Here is a 20,978-nt window from a genome sequence, read left to right as displayed (position 1 = left end):
ATCAGCCCCTCTACTGTAACTCTCTCTCAGCCTCCTCTACCTCACTTCTCTATCAGCCCCTCTACTGTAACTCTTTCTCAGCCTCCTCTACTGCACTGCTCTATCATCCCCTCTACTGTAACTCTCTCTCAGCCTCCTCTACCTCACTCTTTCTCAGCCCCCTCTACTGTAACTCTTTCTCAGCCTCCTCTACTGCACTGCTCTATCATCCCCTCTACTGTAACTCTCTCTCAGCCTCCTCTACCTCACTCTTTCTCAGCCTCCTCTACTGCACTGCTCTATCAGCCCCTCTACTGTAACTCTCTCTCAGCCCCCCTTACTGTAGCTCTCTCTCAGCCCTACTGGTATACAGGGTGGGAGGACAATGGGGCGGCAGGGTAGCCTAGTGGTTAGAGCTTTGGACTAGTTCATGTTCAAATCCCCAAGCTGACAAGGTACAAATCTGTCGTTCTGCCCCCGAACAGGCAGTTAACCCACTGTTCCCAGGCCGTCATTGAAAATAAGAATTTGTTCTTAACTGACTTGCCTAGTTCAATAAAGGTGAAATATAAATAAAAATAAAAATGCCACGCTGAAGAGGGCTTAACATGAAGGACTCTTCACTCCTTCTCTTTCTGGTTTCTTTCTCTCGCTGTCTGTCCTCCATCTCTCCCTGTCTCTGTCTCTAAACCATGATGACCTTGAGCAGTGCCATATGAGGATAGTTTACAGTGACCACCCTGTCCACTGTTGAACATTACTAAACTACAAGATTACAGATAAAAACAGCCCCTGTTGAAACAGTGTATAAGTAAACCCAAACTGGGAGAGAATGTCTTGTACGCCAGTTGAGAAATAAACAAACCTTTCCAGCCCGCAGGCCAACAGAAACAGGTGCCTGGGCTTAGACTGAGACACTACTTTGGATTTCCTTCTGTCTCCAACCTTGTTGAGGATGGCTCGTTGTCAGGCTCAAAAAGCCTCAAATTTGCCCGGATGGCTCCAATTTTTCAACCATTGTATTGGTCAGCGTGTTGAGGGCTTTAGTGTGTGTGTTCCCAAACAAGGACCAGTTACACTCTGAGGCGGCTGATGTTTGTGGGATTTGGAGGATGATGTAGTCAACAGGGGAAAGATTCTCAGATCCACAAAGTCCCTTCCACCAGGTGGCTGATGAGATGTGTTGGCACAACTGCCATATTGCTTCTCCATCTCAAAGCCCTGGCTTGAAAGTGTACTTGGCCAGACTGCCAATAACCTTGCCCTCATCCAGGCCAAGGTGGCGAGACACGGTAGTGATGATACCATAGGCCTTGTTGATCTCTGCACCAGACAGGATGCTCTTGCCAGCATACTTGGGGTCCAACATGTACGCTGCGGCGTGTATGGGCTTCAGGCAGATGTCAAATAAAATAAAATTGTATTTGTCACGTGCGCCGAATACAACAGGTAGACCTTACAGTGAAATGCTTACTTATAGACAAAAATAAAACAACAGTAAAAAGACAGGCTATGTACAGTAGCGAGGCTATAAAAGTAGCGAGGCTACATACAGACACCGGTTAGTTAGGCTGATTGAGGTAGCATGTACATGTAGATATGGTTAAAGTGACTATGCATATATGATGAACAGAGAGTAGCAGTAGTGTAAAAGAGGGGGTTGGCGGGTGGGTGACACAATGCAGATAGCCCAGTTAGCCAATGTGCGGGAGCACTGGTTGGTCGGCCCAATTGAGGTAGTATGTACATGAATGTATAGTTAAAGTGGCTATGCATATATGATAAACAGAGAGTAGCAGCAGCGTAAAAGAGGAGTTGGGGGACACACACACACAATGCAAATAGTCCAGGTAGCCATTTCATTACCTGTTCAGGAGTCTTATGGCTTGGTGGTAAAAACTGTTGAAGCCTTTATGTCCTAGACTTGGCGCTCCGGTACAGCTTGCCATGCGGTAGCAGAGAGAACAGTGGTGGCTGGGGTCTGACAATTTTTAGGGCCTTCCTCTGACACCGGCTGGTGTAGAGGTCCTGGATGGCAGGCAGCTTAGCCCAAGTAATGTACTGGGCCGTACGCACTACCCTCTGTAGTGCCTTACCAGGCAGTGATGCAACCATGCTCTCAATCTCTTTTTGATATATTTCAGAACTGCAGTTTTCTCTGCTTGGAGCAACAGTGAAGTGGGCAGGGCAGTACGGATTTCTTCTCTTACATCTGAAAGCAGAGTCTGAACATCAGACAGGATGGTATTGTCTCCCTCATTCCGTGCAATGGCTACTGCTGTAGGTTTCAGGAGTTTCAGGCTGGTTACCACTCTCCAAAAATACATAATCCAGGAGGATCCTCTTGATGGGGCTGTCCATATCGGCAGACTGTGATATGGCCATTTCTTGGAAAGTCCTTCCCCTCCAGGAGACTGTCAAACATGATGACAGTTTGTCAAACATGATGACACCCCAACGGGTGTTGCTAAATACGGCTGCTAGAATCCCGACTAGAACCAAAGAATTTGATCATATTACTCCAGTGCTAGCCTCTCTACACTGGCTTTCTGTCAAGGCAAGGGCTGATTTCAAGGTTTTACTGCTAACCTACAAAGCATTACATGGGCTTGCTCCTACCTATCGCTCTGATTTGGTCCTGCCGTACATACCTACACGTATGCTACGGTCACAAGACGCAGGCCTCCTAATTGTCCTTAGAATTTCTAAGCAAACAGCTGGAGGCAGGGCTTTCTCCTATAGAGCTTCATTTTTATGGAATGGTCTGCCTATCCATGTGAGAGACGCAAACTCGGTCTCAACCTTTAAGTCTTTGCTGAAGACTCATCTCTTCAGTGGGTCATATGATTGAGTGTAGTCTGTTCCAGGAGTGTGAAGGTGAACGGAAAGGCTCTGGAGCAATGAACCGCCCTTGCTGTCTCTGCCCCTCTTTCCACTGGGATTCTCTGCCTCTAACCCTATTACAGGGGCTGAGTCACTGGCTTACTAGGGCTCTTTCATACCGTCCCTAGGAGGGATGCATCACTTGAGTGGGTTGAGTCACTGATGTGATCTTCCTGTTTGTGTTGGCGCCCCCCCTTGGGTTATGCCGTGGCGGAGATCTTTGTGGGCTATACTCGGCCTTGTCTCAGGATGGTAAGTTGGTGGTTGAAGATATCCCTCTAGTGGTGTGGGGGCTGTGCTTTGGAAAAGTGGGTGGGATTATATCCTTCCTGTTTGGCCCTGTCCGGGGGTGTCATCGGATGGGGCCAAAGTGTCTCCTGACCCCTCCTGTCTCAGCCTCCAGTATTTATGCTGCAGTAGTTTATGTGTCGGGGGGCTAGGGTCAGTTTGTTATATCTGGAGTACTTCTCCAGATCTTCTATGCTCTCTCTAATTCTCTCTTTCTCTCTTTCTTTCTCTCTCTCTGAGGACCTGAGCCCTAGGACCATGCCTCAGGACTACCTGACATGATGACTCCTTGCTGTCCCCAGTCGACCTGGCCGTGCTGCTGCTCCAGTTTCAAATGTTCTGCCTGTGATTATTATTATTTGACCATGCTGGTCATTTATGAACATTTGAACATCTTGGCCATGTCCACCCAGCACAGCCAGAAGAGGACTGGCCACCCCACATAGCCTGGTTCCTCTCTAGGTTTCTTCCTTGGTTTTGGCCTTTCTAGGGAGTTTTTCCTAGCCACAGTGCTACACCTGCATTGCTTGCTGTTTGGGGTTTTATGCTGGGTTTCTGTACAGCACTTTGAGATATCAGCTGATGTACGAAGGGCTATATAAATACATTTGATTTGATTTGAATGTGGTGCTCTTATTCTTCTCACTATGCTTGGTGAGGTAGATTGCTGATGACCCTTCACATACCTAACCATTTCCTTGGTTTTCGTGTAGTGTATCCATTGTTCAGTGCCATGATGTCCTTCAGGAGCAGATTCAATGCATGAGCAGCACAGCCAATGGGTGTGATGTGAGGGTAGAACTCCTCTACTTTAGACCAAGCAGCCTTCATGCTCGCAGCATGTTCTGTCACTAATGCAAATACCTTCTGGGGTCCAAGGTCATTGATGACTGTCTTCAGCTCATCTACAATGTAGAGACCGGTGTGTATGTTGTCCCTTTTGTATCTGTGCTCTTTTAGAATACTGGTTGAGGGGTGGAGATGATGTAGTTAATTATTCCTTTCCCACGAACATTCGACCACCCATCAGAGATGATTGCAAAACAGTCTGCTTTCTCTATTATTTGCTTGACCTTCACTTGTACTCTGTTGAACTCTGCATCCAGCAAATGTGTAGATAAAGTATGTCTGGTTGGAGGGGTGTATGCTGGGCGAAGAACATTCAGATCCCTTCCAATACACATTGCCTGTGAGCATCAGAGGTGAACCAGTTGCATACACAGCGTGTTGCATACACATTCATCAGCATTTCTCTGACTACGTTCCTCAATTGACTCAAAAATAAATCTGTTTCCAGGAGGACCATGAGCTGTTGCTATCGATAAGGTGTCTGATTCCAGGAGGACCATGAGCTGTTGCTATCGATAAGGTGTCTGATTCCAGGAGGACCATGAGCTGTTGCTATCGATAAGGTGTCTGATTCCAGGAGGACCATGAGCTGTTGCTATCGATAAGGTGTCTGACTCCAGGAGGACCATGAGCTGTTGCTATCGATAAGGTGTCTGATTCCAGGAGGACCATGAGCTGTTGCTATCGATAAGGTGTCTGATTCCAGGAGGACCATGAGCTGTTGCTATCGATAAGGTGTCTGATTCCAGGAGGACCATGAGCTGTTGCTATCGATAAGGTGTCTGATTCCAGGAGGACCATGAGCTGTTGCTATCGATAAGGTGTCTGATTCCAGGAGGACCATGAGCTGTTGCTATCGATAAGGTGTCTGATTCCAGGAGGACCATGAGCTGTTGCTATCGATAAGGTGTCTGATTCCAGGAGGACCATGAGCTGTTGCTATCGATAAGGTGTCTGATTCCAGGAGGACCATGAGCTGTTGCTATCGATAAGGTGTCTGATTCCAGGAGGACCATGAGCTGTTGCTATCGATAAGGTGTCTGATTCCAGGAGGACCATGAGCTGTTGCTATCGATAAGGTGTCTGATTCCAGGAGGACCATGAGCTGTTGCTATCGATAAGGTGTCTGATTCCAGGAGGACCATGAGCTGTTGCTATCGATAAGGTGTCTGATTCCAGGAGGACCATGAGCTGTTGCTATCGATAAGGTGTCTGATTCATCATTTTCACCTCGATTAGAAGTAGAGGGACTTTTGTCAGAGGTTGCTTGTTGTGAGCGCTGAGGGAACTTTATACACTTGGCCAGATGATTCTGCATCTTTGTTGCATTCTTCACATATGATTTGGCACAGTATTTGCAAATGTACACAGCTTGTCCTTCTATATTAGCTGAGGTGAAATGTCTCCACAAATCAGATGGAAAGATTAGAAAAAAATGAGTAAAAAAACAAACAAATACAATTCCCTGTACATACAGTGCCTTGCGAAAGTATTCGGCCCCCTTGAACTTTGCAACCTTTTGCCACATTTCAGGCTTCAAACATAAATATATAAAACTGTATTTTTTTGTGAAGAATCAACAACAAGTGCGACACAATCATGAAGTGGAACGACATTTATTGGATATTTCAAAAAATTTTAACAAATCAAAAACTTAAAAATTGGGCGTGCAAAATTATTCAGCCCCCTTAAGTTAATACTTTGTAGCACCACCTTTTGCTGCGATTACAGCTGTAAGTCGCTTGGGGTATGTGTCTATCAGTTTTGCACATCGAGAGACTGAAATTTTTTCCCATTCCTCCTTGCAAAACAGCTCGAGCTCAGTGAGGTTGGATGGAGAGCATTTGTGAACAGCAGTTTTCAGTTCTTTCCACAGATTCTCGATTGGATTCAGGTCTGGACTTTGACTTGGCCATTCTAACACCTGGATATGTTTATTTTTGAACCATTCCATTGTAGATTTTGCTTTATGTTTTGGATCATTGTCTTGTTGGAAGACAAATCTCCGTCCCAGTCTCAGGTCTTTTGCAGACTCCATCAGGTTTTCTTCCAGAATGGTCCTGTATTTGGCTCCATCCATCTTCCCATCAATTTTAACCATCTTCCCTGTCCCTGCTGAAGAAAAGCAGGACCAAACCATGATGCTGCCACCACCATGTTTGACAGTGGGGACGGTGTGTTCAGGGTGATGAGCTGTGTTGCTTTTACGCCAAACATAACGTTTTGCATTGTTGCCAAAAAGTTCAATTTTGGTTTCATCTGACCAGAGCACCTTCTTCCACATGTTTGGTGTGTCTCCCAGGTGGCTTGTGGCAAACTTTAAACAACACTTTTTATGGATATCTTTAAGAAATGGCTTTCTTCTTGCCACTCTTCCATAAAGGCCAGATTTGTGCAATATACGACTGATTGTTGTCCTATGGACAGAGTCTCCCACCTCAGCTGTAGATCTCTGCAGTTCATCCAGAGTGATTATGGGCCTCTTGGCTGCATCTCTGATCAGTCTTCTCCTTGTATGAGCTGAACGTTTAGAGGGACGGCCAGGTCTTGGTAGATTTGCAGTGGTCTGATACTCCTTCCATTTCAATATTATTGCTTGCACAGTGCTCCTTGGGATGTTTAAAGCTTGGGAAATCTTTTTGTATTCAAATCCGGCTTTAAACTTCTTCACAACAGTATCTCGGACCTGCCTGGTGTGTTCCTTGTTCTTCATGATGCTCTCTGCGCTTTTAACGGACCTCTGAGACTATCACAGTGCAGGTGCATTTATACGGGTTGGAGCGAGCCGGTCGCATCCGCGCTTCGGTCTCCTTCGGTCTGCAGGTTGTATAACTTTTTCATTACATTTCATTACATTTCATTATAGTACAACGGTCTGATTTGTCTAATCTTAGCAATTTCTTCTTAGCTAGCTACATAGCCGTCGTTGTATCAAAGATAATTGCGTAATTATCGTATTTCGTCGTCCTCCTATCTGCCCAACACGTTCACCGTCTACCGTAGCACTGTAGTAACTATCACACTCAACCGAACGACTTGATTAGTGTAGTGTTAGCTAGCTACATAGTTGTCTTTGCTGTCTTCGTATCCAAGATAATTGTGTAGTTTAGAGTGTGGAGTCTTAGAGTGATAATTGCGTTATTATCGTATTTCGTCGTCCTCCTATCTGCCTAGCAGCTAGCCAGATAGCATACGTTCACCGGCTACCGTAGCACTGTAGTAACTATCACACTCAACTGAACGACTTGATTAGTGTAGTATTAGCTAGCTACATAGTTGTCTTTGCTGTCTTCGTATCCAAGATAATTGTGTAGTTTAGAGTGTGTAGTCTTAGAGTGATTATCTTAATTTACCGAGGTTAGCTAGCCAGCTATTTTGTCGTCCTTAACGTAGGAGACACTCCTAGCTAGCCAACAGCCAGCCAACGTCTACTGAATAGAACTTTCGCATTCCGGTCGCATTCCGCTTCGCTCCACAGGTAGTATCACATTTTCATTTAATTTCATTACAGTCCCTACGGTGTAATTTGTTTGATCGTAGCTAGCTACATAGCTAGCTACATAGCCGTCTTTGTTTCAAAGATAATTGTGTAGTCTAGAGCGATTTTCTAGGTTAGCTAGCCAGCTATTGTCGTTCTCCTAACGCAACGTAACGTAACCAACACTGCTAGCTAGCCAGCTAGCCCCCGAATAGCAGCATTGTAGAAACTTCACACTCAACGGAACGACTTGATTAGGGTAGTGTCAACAACGCAGCTAGCCTACCTCAGCAGTACTGTATCATTTTAATCATTTTAGTCAATTAGATTCTTGCTACGTAAGCTTAACTTTCTGAACATTCGAGACGTGTAGTCCACTTGTCATTCCAATCTCCTCTGCATTAGCGTAGCCTCTTCTCTAGCCTGTCAACTATGTGTCTGTCTATCCCTGTTCTCTCCTCTCTGCACAGACCATACAAACGCTCCACACCGCATGGCCGCGCCACCCTAATCTGGTGGTCCCAGCGCGCACGACCCACGTGGAGTTCCAGGTCTCCGGTAGCCTCTGGAACTGCCGATCTGCGGCCAACAAGGCAGAGTTCATCTCAGCCTATGCCTCCCTCCAGTCCCTCGACTTCTTGGCACTGACGGAAACATGGATCACCACAGACAACACCGCTACTCCTACTGCTCTCTCTTCGTCCGCCCACGTGCTCTCGCACACCCCGAGAGCTTCTGGTCAGCGGGGTGGTGGCACCGGGATCCTCATCTCTCCCAAGTGGTCATTCTCTCTTTCTCCCCTTACCCATCTGTCTATCGCCTCCTTTGAATTCCATGCTGTCACAGTTACCAGCCCTTTCAAGCTTAACATCCTTATCATTTATCGCCCTCCAGGTTCCCTCGGAGAGTTCATCAATGAGCTTGATGCCTTGATAAGCTCCTTTCCTGAGGACGGCTCACCTCTCACAGTTCTGGGCGACTTTAACCTCCCCACGTCTACCTTTGACTCATTCCTCTCTGCCTCCTTCTTTCCACTCCTCTCCTCTTTTGACCTCACCCTCTCACCTTCCCCCTACTCACAAGGCAGGCAATACGCTCGACCTCATCTTTACTAGATGCTGTTCTTCCACTAACCTCATTGCAACTCCCCTCCAAGTCTCCGACCACTACCTTGTATCCTTTTCCCTCTCGCTCTCATCCAACACTTCCCACACTGCCCCTACTCGGATGGTATCGCGCCGTCCCAACCTTCGCTCTCTCTCCCCCGCTACTATCATCTCTTCCCTCTGCTCAAACCTTCTCCAACCTATCTCCTGATTCTGCCTCCTCAACCCTCCTCTCCTCCCTTTCTGCATCCTTTGACTCTCTATGTCCCCTATCCTCCAGGCCGGCTCGGTCCTCCCCTCCCGCTCCGTGGCTCGACGACTCATTGCGAGCTCACAGAACAGGGCTCCGGGCAGCCGAGCGGAAATGGAGGAAAACTCGCCTCCCTGCTGACCTGGCATCCTTTCACTCCCTCCTCTCTACATTTTCCTCCTCTGTCTCTGCTGCTAAAGCCACTTTCTACCACTCTAAATTCCAAGCATCTGCCTCTAACCCTAGGAAGCTCTTTGCTACCTTCTCCTCCCTCTTGAATCCTCCTCCCCCTCCTCCCTCTCTACAGATGACTTCGTCAACCATTTTGAAAAAGAAGGTCGACGACATCCGATCCTCGTTTGCTAAGTCAAACGACACCGCTGGTTCTGCTCACACTGCCCTACCCTGTGCTCTGACCTCTTTCTCCCCTCTCTCTCCAGATGACATCTCGCGTCTTGTGACGGCCGGCCGCCCAACAACCTGCCCGCTTGACCCTATCCCCTCCTCTCTTCTCCAGACCATCTCCGGTGACCTTCTCCCTTACCTCACCTCGCTCATCAACTCATCCCTGACCGCTGGCTACGTCCCTCCCGTCTTCAAGAGAGCGAGAGTTGCACCCCTTCTGAAAAAACCTACACTCGATCCCTCCGATGTCAACAACTACAGACCAGTATCCCTTCTTTCTTTTCTCTCCAAAACTCTTGAATGTGCTGTCCTTGGCCAGCTCTCCCGCTATCTCTCTCAGAATGACCTTCTTGATCCAAATCAGTCAGGTTTCAAGACTAGTCATTCAACTGAGACTGCTCTTCTCTGTATCACGGAGGCACTCCGCACTGCTAAAGCTAACTCTCTCTCCTCTGCTCTCATCCTTCTAGACCTATCGGCTGCCTTCGATACTGTGAACCATCAGATCCTCCTCTCCACCCTCTCCGAGTTGGGCATCTCCGGCGCAGCCCATGCTTGGATTGCGTCCTACCTGACAGGTCGCTCCTACCAGGTGGCGTGGCGAGAATCTGTCTCCTCACCACGCGCTCTCACCACTGGTGTCCCCAGGGCTCTGTTCTAGGCCCTCTCCTATTCTCGCTATACACCAAGTCACTTGGCTCTGTCATAACCTCACATGGTCTCTCCTATCATTGCTATGCAGACGACACACAATTAATCTTCTCCTTTCCCCCTCTGATGACCAGGTGGCGAATCGCATCTCTGCATGTCTGGCAGACATATCAGTGTGGATGACGGATCACCACCTCAAGCTGAACCTCGGCAAGACGGAGCTGCTCTTCCTCCCGGGGAAGGACTGCCCGTTCCATGATCTCGCCATCACGGTTGACAACTCCATCGTGTCCTCCTCCCAGAGCGCTAAGAACCTTGGCGTGATCCTGGACAACACCCTGTCGTTCTCAACTAACATCAAGGCGGTGGCCCGTTCCTGTAGGTTCATGCTCTACAACATCCGCAGAGTACGACCCTGCCTCACACAGGAAGCGGCGCAGGTCCTAATCCAGGCACTTGTCATCTCCCGTCTGGATTACTGCAACTCGCTGTTGGCTGGGCTCCCTGCCTGTGCCATTAACTAGTTGCTCCTACCCTCTACTTTTTTGAACATTTTGTTAAAAATCGCGCAACATTTCAGCGCCCTGCTACTCATGCCAGGAATATAGTACGTTCATATGGTTAGAATGTGTGGATAGGAAACCCTCGGACGTTTTTAAAACTGGTTAAATCACGACTGTGGCTATAACATAACGTGCGTTACATCGGAAAGCGCAGGAAAACCTGATCACAGAAAATGGAAATAAATATCCTTGCGCCACTTCCAGCAATTGTTAACAGTGAGCCGAATTAGATAAGACCGAGCATTCAACTCCCACAGCATCCCCATGTTGTCTAGAGTCTTGTGAATTGAATCATCTTTGATTCTTGGTTGAACCGAAACAGGGGGCACCACTTACCTCCAGTCTCCGCCCAGATCATTCTGGAAGAGCTCTCTCCTGAAATTTTTTCCAAGACGACAGCTAATGATTTTTACATCATTTACATTTACATTTAAGTCATTTAGCAGACGCTCTTATCCAGAGCGACTTACAAATTGGTGCGTTCATTTTTATCGCTTATTAACGTTTACTAATACCTAAAGTAGCATTACAAACGTATTTCGAAGTGTTTTGTGAAAGTTTATCGTCTACTTTTTGAATTTTAAAAAATGACGTTACGTTGTGAAATCGCTGTTTTTTTCGTTTATCACACAGTCTACATATAACGATATCTTGGCTTTATATGGCCCGATTTAATCGAAATAAAGACCCAATAGTGTTTATGGGACATCTAGGAGTGCCAACAAAGAAGATGGTGAAAGGTAATGACTGTTTTCTATTTTATTGTGCGGTTTGTGTAACGCCGAAATGCTAATTATTTTGTTTACGTCCCCTGCTGTGCTTTTGTGTTGTAGTGTATTGATGCATGCTATCAGATAATAGCTTCTCATGCTGTCGCCGAAAAGCATTTTAAAAATCTGACTTGTTGCCTGGATTCACAACGAGTGTAGCTTTAATTTGATACCCTGCATGTGTATTTTAATGAACTTTTGAGTTTTAACTAATACTATTAGCATTTAGCGTAGCGCATTTGCATTTCCAGAGCTCTAGTTGGGACGCAAGCGTCCCAAGTAGAAGCAAGAGGTTAAACCCCTACAACTCATCCAGAACGCCGCAGCCCGTCTGGTGTTCAACCTTCCCAAGTTCTCTCACGTCACCCCGCTCCTCCGCTCTCTCCACTGGCTTCCAGTTGAAGCTCGCATCCGCTACAAGACCATGGTGCTTGCCTACGGAGCTGTGAGGGGAACGGCACCTCAGTACCTCCAGGCTCTGATCAGGCCCTACACCCAAACAAGGGCACTGCGTTCATCCACCTCTGGCCTGCTCGCCTCCCTACCACTGAGGAAGTACAGTTCCCGCTCAGCCCAGTCAAAACTGTTCGCTGCTCTGGCCCCCCAATGGTGGAACAAACTCCCTCACGACGCCAGGACAGCGGAGTCAATCACCACCTTCCGGAGACACCTGAAACCCCACCTCTTTAAGGAATACCTAGGATAGGATAAAGTAATCCTTCTCACCCCCCCTTAAAAGACCTAGATGCACTATTGTAAAGTGGCTGTTCCACTGGATGTCATAAGGTGAAAGCACCAATTTGTAAGTCGCTCTGGATAAGAGCGTCTGCTAAATGACTTAAATGTAAATGTAAATGTAATACGGAGACTTGATTACACACAGGTGGATTGTATTTATCATCATTAGTCATTTAGGTCAACATTGGATCATTCAGAGATCCTCACTGAACTTCGGGAGAGAGTTTGCTGCACTGAAAGTAAAGGGGCTGAATAATTTTGCACGCCCAATTTTTCAGTTTTTGATTTGTTAAAAAAGTTTGAAATATCCAATAAATGTCCTTCCACTTCATGATTGTGTCCCACTTGTTGTTGATTCTTCACAAAAAAATATGGTTTTATATCTTTATGTTTGAAGCCTGAAATGTGGCAAAAGGTCGCAAAGTTCAAGTGGGCCGAATACTTTCGCAAGGCACTGTATAAATAGTTAAGCAGTTAGATTAATAAACAATTAATTTGTAAGATAAATGTTTTAAAATGAAACATGTATGGAAACAGGTGAATTAACTCTTCAGTTAGCAAGCTCAAGCAAGCTAAAACCCACATGGTAGCAAAAACTCTCTCAGCCCCCTCTACTGTAACTCTCTCTCAGCCCCCTCTAGTGTAACTCTCTCTCAGCCCCCTCTACTGCACCGTTCTATCAGTCTCCTCTACTGTAATTCTTTCTCAGCCCCCTCTACTGTAACTCTTTCTCAGCCCCCTCTACTGTAACTCTCTCTCAGCCCCTCTACACTGCTCTATCAGCCCCCTCTACTGTAACTCTCTCTCAGCCCCTCTACTGTAACTGTCTCTCTCAGCCCCCTCTACTGTAACTCTCTCTCAGCCCCCTCTACTGTAACTCTCTCTCAGCCCCTCTACTGTAACTCTCTCTCAGCCCCCTCTACTGTAACTCTCTCTCAGCCCCCTCTACTGTAACTCTCTCTCAGCCCCCTCTACTGTAACTCTCTCTCAGCCCCCTCTACTGTAACTCTCTCTCAGCCTCCTCTACTGTAACTCTTTCTCAGCCCCCTTTACTGTACCACTCTATCAGCACCCTCTACTGTAACTCTCTCTCAGCCCCTCTACTGTAACTCTCTCTCAGCCCCTCTACTGTAACTCTCTCTCAGCCCCTCTACTGTAACTCTCTCTCAGCCCCCTCTACTGTAACTCTCTCTCAGCCCCCTCTACTGTAACTCTCTCTCAGCCCCTCTACTGTAACTCTCTCTTAGCCCCCTATACTGTACCGCTCTCAGCCCCCTCTACTGTAACTCTCTCTCAGCCCCTCTACTGTAACTCTCTCTCAGCCCCCTCTCCTGTAACTCTCTCTCAGCCCCTCTACTGTAACTCTCTCTCAGCCCCCTCTACTGTAACTCTCTCTCAGCCCCTCTACTGTAACTCTTTCTCAGCCCCCTCTACTGTAACTCTCTCTCAGCCCCCTCTACTGTACCACTCTATCAGCACCCTCTACTGTAATTCTTTCTCAGCCCCTCTACTGTAACTCTTTCTCAGCCCCCTCTACTGTAACTCTCTCTCAGCCCCCTCTACTGTAACTCTCTCTCAGCCCCTCTACTGTAACTCTCTCTTAGCCCCCTATACTGTACCGCTCTCAGCCCCCTCTACTGTAACTCTCTCTCAGCCCCTCTACTGTAACTCTCTCTCAGCTCCCTCTCCTGTAACTCTCTCTCAGCCCCCTCTACTGTAACTCTCTCTCAGCCCCTCTACTGTAACTCTCTCTCAGCCCCCTCTACTGTAACTCTCTCTCAGCCCCTCTACTGTAACTCTCTCTCAGCCCCCTCTCCTGTAACTCTCTCTCAGCCCCCTCTACTGTAACTCTCTATCAGCCCCCTCTACTGTAACTCTTTCCCTACCCCTCTACTGTAACCCTCTCTCAGCCCCTCTACTGTAACTCTTTCTCAGCCCCTCTACTGCACCGTTCTATCAGTCTCCTCTACTGTAACTTTCTCAACCCCCTCTACTGTACCGCTTTATCAGCCCCCTCTACTGTAACTCTCTCTCAGCCCCTCTACTGTAACTCTCTCTCAGCCCCTCTACTGTAACTCTCTCTCAGCCCCTCTACTGTAACTCTCTCTCAGCCCCTCTACTGTAACTCTCTCTCAGCCCCTCTACTGTAACTCTCTCTCAGCCCCTCTACTGTAACTCTCTCTCAGCCCCCTCTACTGTAACTCTCTCTCAGCCCCCTCTACTGTAACTCTTTCTCAGCCCCCTCTACTGTAACTCTCTCTCAGCCCCCTCTACTGTACCACTCTATCAGCACCCTCTACTGTAATTCTTTCTCAGCCCCCTCTACTGTAACTCTTTCTCAGCCCCCTCTACTGTAACTCTCTCTCAGCCCCCTCTACTGTACTGCTCTATCAGCCCCCTCTACTGTAACTCTCTCTCAGCCCCTCTACTGTAACTCTCTCTCAGCCCCTCTACTGTAACTCTCTCTCAGCCCCCTCTACTGTAACTCTCTCTCAGCCCCCTCTACTGTAACTCTCTCTCAGCCCCCTCTACTGTAACTCTCTCTCAGCCCCCTCTACTGTAACTCTCTCTCAGCCCCTCTACTGTAACTCTCTCTCAGCCCCCTCTACTGTAACTCTCTCTCAGCCCCCTCTACTGTAACTCTCTCTCAGCCCCCTCTACTGTAACTCTCTCTCAGCCCCCTCTACTGTAACACTCTCTCAGCCTCCTCTACTGTAACTCTTTCTCAGCCCCCTCTACTGTACCACTCTATCAGCCCCCTCTACTGTAACTCTCTCTCAGCCCCTCTACTGTAACTCTCTCTCAGCCCCTCTACTGTAACTCTCTCTCAGCCCCTCTACTGTAACTCTCTCTCAGCCCCCTCTACTGTAACTCTCTCTCAGCCCCTCTACTGTAACTCTCTCTCAGCCCCCTCTACTGTACCACTCTATCAGCCCCCTCTACTGTAACTCTCTCTCAGCCCCCTCTACTGCACCATTCTATCAGTCTCCTCTACTGTAACTCTCTCTCAGCCCCTCTACTGTAACTCTCTCTCAGCCCCTCTATTGTAACTCTCTCTCAGCCCCCTCTACTGTAACTCTCTCTCAGCCCCTCTACTGTAACTCTCTCTTAGCCCCTATACTGTACCGCTCTCAGCCCCTCTACTGTAACTCTCTCTCAGCCCCTCTACTGTAACTCTCTCTCAGCCCCCTCTCCTGTAACTCTCTCTCAGCCCCCTCTACTGTAACTCTCTCTCAGCCCCTCTACTGTAACTCTCTCTCAGCCCCCTCTACTGTAACTCTCTCTCAGCCCCTCTACTGTAACTCTCTCTCAGCCCCCTCTCCTGTAACTCTCTCTCAGCCCCCTCTACTGTAACTCTCTATCAGCCCCTCTACTGTAACTCTTTCCCACCCCCTCTACTGTAACCCTCTCTCAGCCCCTCTACTGTAACTCTTTCTCAGCCCCTCTACTGCACCGTTCTATCAGTCTCCTCTACTGTAACTTTCTCAACCCCCTCTACTGTACCGCTCTATCAGCCCCCTCTACTGTAACTCTCTCTCAGCCCCTCTATTGTAACTCTCTCTCAGCCCCTCTACTGTAACTCTCTCTCAGCCCCCTCTACTGTAACTCTCTCTCAGCCCCTCTACTGTAACTCTCTCTCAGCCCCTCTACTGTAACTCTCTCTCAGCCCCTCTACTGTAACTCTCTCTCAGCCCCCTCTACTGTAACTCTCTCTCAGCCCCCTCTACTGCACTGTTCTATCAGTCTCCTCTACTGTAACTCTCTCTCAGCACCTCTACTGTAACTCTCTCTCAGCCCCTCTACTGTAACTTTCTCTCAGCCCCTCTACTGTAACTCTCTCTCAGCCCCCTCTACTGTAACTCTCTCTCAGCCCCCTCTACTGTAACTCTCTATCAGCCCCCTCTACTGTAACTCTTTCTCACCCCCTCTACTGTAAATCTCTCTCAGCCCCTCTACTGTAACTCTTTCTCAGTCCCCTCTACTGCACCATTCTATCAGTCTCCTCTACTGTACCGCTCTATCAGCCCCCTCTACTGTAACGCTCTATCAGCCACCTCTACTGTACCGCTCTCTCAGCCCCCTCTACTGTAACTCTTTCTAAGCTCTTTCTCAAGTTTCAAAACAATAAAGGCATTACAAATGTCCTATTATATATATATATATATATATATATATATATATATATATATATATATATATATATATATAAATATATATATATATATATACAGTGTTGTAACAATGTACAAATGGTTAAAGTACACAAGGGAAAATAAATAAGAATAAATATGGGTTGTATTTACAATGGTGTTTGTTCTTCACTGGTTGCCCTTTTCTTGTGGCAACAGGTCACACATCTTGCTGCTGTGATGGCACACTGGGTAATTTCACCCAGTAGATATGGGAGTTTATCCAAATTGGGTTTGTTTTTGAATTCTTTGTGGATCTGTGTAATCTAAGGGAAATATGTCTCTCTATGGTCATACATTGGGCAGGAGGTTAGGAAGTGCAGCTCAGTTTCCACCTCATTTTGTCTTCTCTTGAGAGCCTTGTCTGCCTACGGTGGCCTTTCTCAATAGCAAGGCTATGCTCACTGAGTCTGTACATAGTCAAAGCATTCCTTAAGTTTGGGTCAGTCACAGTGGACAGATATTCTGCTGCTGTGTACTCTCTGTTTAGGGCCAAATAGCATTCTAGTTTGCTCAGTTTTTTTGTTAATTCTTTCCAATGTGTCAAGTAATTATCTTTTTGTTTTCTCATGATTTGCTTGGGTCTAATTGTGCTGCTGTCCTGGGGCTCTGTGGGGTGTGTTTGTGTTTGTGAACAGAGCCCCAGGACCAGCTTGCTTAGGGGACTCTTCTCCAGGTTCATTTCTCTGTAGGTGATGGCTTTGTTATGGAAGGTTTGGGAATTGCTTCCTTTTAGGTGGTTGTAGAATTTTACAGCTCTTTTCTGGATTTTGATAATTAGTGGGTATCGGCCTAATTCTGCTCTGCATGCATTATTTGTTGTTCTACGGTGTACACGGAGGATATTTTTGCAGAATTCTGCATGCAGAGTCTCAATTTGGTGTTTGTCCCATTTTGTGAAATCTTGGTTGGTGAGCGGACTCCAGACAACACAACCATAAAGGGCAATGGGTTCTATGACTGATTCAAGTATTTTTAGCCAGATCCTAATTGGTATGTTGAATTTTATGTTCCTTTTGATGGCATAGAATGCCCTTCTTGCCTTGTCTCTCAAATCGTTTACAGCTTTGTGGAAGTTACCTGTGGCGCTGATGTTTAGCCCAAGGTATGTATAGTTTTTTGTGTGCTCTAGGGCAACGGTACCTAGATGCAATTTGTATTTGTGGTCCTGGTGACTGGACCTTTTCTTGTAACACCATTATTTTTGTCTTACTGAGATTTACTGTCAGGGCCCAGGTCTGGCAGAATCTGTGCAGAATATCTAGGTTCTGCTGTAGGCCCTCTTTGGTTGGTGACAGAAGCACCAGATCATCAGCAAACAGTAGACATTTGACTTCAGATTCTATTTTTTTCACCTTTATTTAACCAGGTAGGCAAGTTGAGAACAAGTTCTCATTTACATTTGCGACCTGGCCAAGATAAAGCAAACACAGAGTTACACATGGAGTAAAACAAACATACAGTCAATAATACAGTAGAGACAAGTCTATCTACGATGTGAGCAGATGAGGTGAGATAAGGGAGGTAAAGGCAAAAAAGGCCATGGTGGCAAAGTAAATACAATATAGCAAGCAAAACACTGGAATGGTAGATTTGCAGTGGAAGAATGTGCAATGTAGAAATAAAAATAATGGGGTGCAAAGGAGCAAAATAAATAAATAAAATAAATACAGTAGGGAAAGAGGTAGTTGTTTGGGCTAAATTATAGATGGGCTATGTACAGGTGCAGTAATCTGTGAGCTGCTCTGACAGCTGGTGCTTAAAGCTAGTGAGGGAGATAAGTATTTCCAGAGATTTTTGTAGTTTGTTCCAGTCATTGGCAGCAGAGAACTGGAAGGAGAGGCGGCCAAAGAAAGATTTGGTTTTCGGGGTGACCAGAAAGATATACCTGCTGGAGCGCGTGCTACAGGTGGGTGATGCTATGGTGACCAGCGAGCTGAGATAAGGGGGGACTTTACCTAGCAGGGTCTTGTAGATGACATGGAGCCAGTGGGTTTGGCGACGAGTATGAAGCGAGGGCCAGCCAACGAGAGCGTACAGGTCGCAATGGTGGGTAGTATATGGGGCTTTGGTGACAAAACGGATGGCACTGTGATAGACTGCATCAAATTTGTTGAGTAAGGTATTGGAGGCTATTTTGTAAATGACATCGCCGAAGTCGAGGATTGGTAGGATGGTCAGTTTTAAAAGGGTATGTTTGGCAGCATGAGTGAAGGATGCTTTGTTGCGAAATAGGAAGACAGTTCTAGATTTAACTTTGGATTGTAGATGTTTGATGTGGGTCTGGAAGGAGAGTTTACAGTCTAACCAGACACCTAGGTATTTGTAGTTGTCCACGTATTCTAAGTTAGAGCCATCCAGAGTAGTGATGTTGGACAGGCGGGCAGGTGCAGGCAGCGATCGGTTGAAGAGCATGCATTTAGTTTTACTTGTATTTAAGAGCAATTGGAGGCCACGGAAGGAGAGTTGTATGGCATTGAAGCTTGCCTGGAGGGTTGTTAATAACACAGTGTCCAAAGAAGGGCCAGAAGTATACAGAATGGTGTCGTCTGCGTAGAGGTGGATCAGAGACTCACCAGCATCAAGAGCAACATCATTGATGTATACAGAGAAGAGAGTCGGTCCAAGAATTTAACCATCTGGCACCCCCATAGAGACTGCCAGAGGTCCGGACAACAGACCCTCCGATTTGACACACTGAACTCTGAGAAGTAGTTGTTGAACCAGGCGAGGCAGTCATTTGAGAAACCAAGGCTGTCGAGTCTGACGATGAGGATGTGGTGATTGACAGAGTCGAAAGCCTTGGCCAGATCAATGAATACGGCTGCACAGTAATGTTTCTTATCGATGGCGGTTAAGATATCATTTAGGACCTTGAGCTTGGCTGAGGTGCACTCATGACCAGCTCTGAAACCGGATTGCATAGCAGAGAGGGTATGGTGAGATTTGAAATGGTCGGTAATCTGTTTGTTGACTTGGCTTTCGAAGACCTTGGAAAGGCAGGGTAGGATAGATATAGGTCTGTAGCAGTTTGGGTCAAGAGTGTCCCCCCCTTTGAAGATGGGGATGACCGCATCTGCTTTCCAATCTTTGGGAATCTCAGACGACACGAAAGAGAGCTTCGAGGGGACTCCTAGTAGGTAGGTATATCTATAGCTCATCTCTTGGCAGTAGTACTGTAGACTACTTTATCACTGACCTCAACCCAGAGTTTCTCAGAGCGTTCACAGTCAGCCCACTGACACCCCTATCAGATCACAGCAAAATCACAGTCTACTTGAACAGAGCAATACTCAATCATGAGGCATCAAAGCCAAAGGAACTGAGTAACATTAAGAAATGCTATAGATGCAAGGAATGCAGTTTGGAAACCTACGAAAGGAAACAACAAATTCAATCCCTTTTAGACAATTTCCTGAGTGAAACGTTCCACTGTAATAGTGAAGGTGTAAACTTGGCAGTAGAAAATCTTAACAGTATATTTGACCTCTCAGCTTCCCTATCAAATCTAAAAATCTCAAATAGAAAACCAAATCAAATTAACAACAATGACAAATGGTTTGATGAAGAATGCAAAAATCTAAGAAAGAAATTGAGAAACCTGTCCAACCAAAAACATAGAAACCCGGAAAACCTGAGTCTTCACTATGGTTTGGTTTTGAGGCACAGTCACGGGAAATAATTACCTTTACCCGCTGTATTGTGGCAGAGTGGAACTCTCTTCGTGGTGGCAGGGTGGAACTCTCTTCGTGGTAGCAGGGTGGAACTCTCTTCGTGGTAGCAGGGTGGAACTCTTTTCGTGGTAGCAGGGTGGAACTCTCTTCGTGGTAGCAGGGTGGAACTCTCTTCGTGGTAGCAGGGTGGAACTCTTTTCGTGGTAGCAGGGTGGAACTCTTTTCGTGGTAGCAGGGTGGAACTCTTTTCGTGGTAGCAGGGTGGAACTCTTTTCGTGGTAGCAGGGTGGAACTCTTTTCGTGGTAGCAGGGTGGAACTCTCTTCGTGGTAGCAGGGTGGAACTCTCTTCGTGGTAGCAGGGTGGAACTCTCTTTGTGGTAGCAGGGTGGAACTCTTTTCGTGGTAGCAGGGTGGAACTCTTTTTGTGGTAGCAGGGTGGAACTCTTCGTGGTAGCAGGGTGGAACTCTCTTCGTGGTAGCAGGGTGGAACTCTCTTCGTGGTAGCAGGGTGGAACTCTCTTCGTGGTAGCAGGGTGGAACTCTCTTCGTGGTAGCAGGGTGGAACTCTCTTCGTGGTAGCAGGGTGGAACTCTCTTCGTGGTAGCAGGGTGGAACTCTTTTTGTGGTAGCAGGGTGGAACTCTCTTCGTGGTAGCAGGGTGGAACTCTCTTCGTGGTAGCAGGGTGGAACTCTCTTCGTGGTAGCAGGGTGGAACTCTTTTCGTGGTAGCAGGGTGGAACTCTTTTCGTGGTAGCAGGGTGGAACTCTTTTCGTGGTAGCAGGGTGGAACTCTTTTCGTGGTAGCAGGGTGGAACTCTTTTCGTGGTAGCAGGGTGGAGATAAACACTTGTGCGTTGGGGAAAGTAGAAGAAGCTTTTTCAATCACTCCCTTCAGTGTTGTGGCCACCCTTTCCTGCTGTGCTCTCAGGTCGTTTGTGCCTGTGTGTATTATTATGTGGCTGGGTGACCCTAGTTGGTCCTCAGACAGAAGGTCTAGGGCACGCTGGGTGTTTGGACACCAGAGTTTAGACACTGTGTTTGGGAAAAAGTGTTTTCTTGTATATATTTCCCATTTCTCTGTCTCTTTCTCTAACTCTGTCTCTGTCTCTAACTCTCTCTTTCTCTAACTCTGTCTCTAACTCTCTCTTTCTCT

Source organism: Oncorhynchus nerka, linkage group LG3 (genome assembly GCF_034236695.1).
Source record: "Oncorhynchus nerka isolate Pitt River linkage group LG3, Oner_Uvic_2.0, whole genome shotgun sequence".
Taxonomy (NCBI): domain Eukaryota; kingdom Metazoa; phylum Chordata; class Actinopteri; order Salmoniformes; family Salmonidae; genus Oncorhynchus; species Oncorhynchus nerka.
Note: the sequence above shows the minus strand (reverse complement) of the source record.